We start from the raw sequence: 1187 nt of genomic DNA, 5'->3' as shown, positions 1-1187 counted from the left end.
GTTAGGGGTTTTTCAATTCTCCATTCATATTGAATTATCACCTTGACTCTAAATTTTTATATGTTGTAGCCTCTGTCTAGATGAACAACTTGAGTATTTTTTCAAAGACATAGGAAAATTTCTAAAGACAGAGGAAATCTCTAGACAGAGATCTATATTTTCAAAGTTTTTATGCATTTTATATTCAAATAATTATAGAAAATTTTATATGGCTTAGAAAATTCTACAAAAATTTATATAAGTTTTCTATGTCTAGAGTAGTCTTAGGAAATAATTTCATGATTTTTAAGGATCAAAACATCTCTGTTTTGAGCAAACTCTAATTTGCTTAAAACATTTACTTTGGAGCACACAAAGAATAAAATCACTTGATTTTTGTTCTCCACTGTGGTTCATGAGTCAAAGAACTCACCATAAAAATTTCAAGTCATTTGGAGATCATTTATTATTTTTACTTGATTTCTAAACAATAACCCTCAAATTTGAAATTTAAATGATTTTTAAAAAGCAAAATATAACTCCAAAAATTATGAAACTTACTTTTTTGAGTTCTCTGATATTAGGGGAATTTAATAAAAATAAAATAGATTTAAAACAAAAACTTGATTTTTAGGTTATTTTTAATTATTTTTAATAATTAAAAATAATAAAAAAAACATAAAATACTAAACTAATGGAAATGTTCCAAAATTCTTTCCTAAACACTTAGGAATCATTGGAATATTTTTCCAAGATTTAAAAATAAAGATACCTATTTTTAAACCTTAAGAATGATTTTTAAGGCTTAAAAATAGAATTTTCACCAAAATAATTTAAAAAAAAATCAAATAAAAATCAGAAAAATACAAAATAAATTTTTTTAAGTTTCCTGACCTCAGAGAGATTTTCCAAAAATATAAAACATATTTTTCAACATATCAAATATTTTATTTTTATTAAAATTCCCAAAACATCAATTAATTTTAATAAATCATAGAAAATTCAAAAAATTATGAAATTTTGGCCAAATGACTTTCTGGTCTAGGGCTAGCTCACATACAAATTTCAAGTGATTAGGAATTGTCCTGATCATCTTTTGGAATTTTCTTTGAAAATGCATATTTTTGCATAAAAATAATTATATGAATTAAATTAAATTGTGAAAATTCATATTTTCTCCTCTGATGTCTTAATTAACTTATCAGTAA

The sequence above is a fragment of the Phalaenopsis equestris genome, unplaced genomic scaffold (assembly GCF_001263595.1).
Source record: "Phalaenopsis equestris unplaced genomic scaffold, ASM126359v1 Scaffold000596, whole genome shotgun sequence".
In the NCBI taxonomy this organism is placed as follows: Eukaryota; Viridiplantae; Streptophyta; class Magnoliopsida; order Asparagales; family Orchidaceae; genus Phalaenopsis; species Phalaenopsis equestris.
This window is presented reverse-complemented; position numbering follows the sequence as displayed.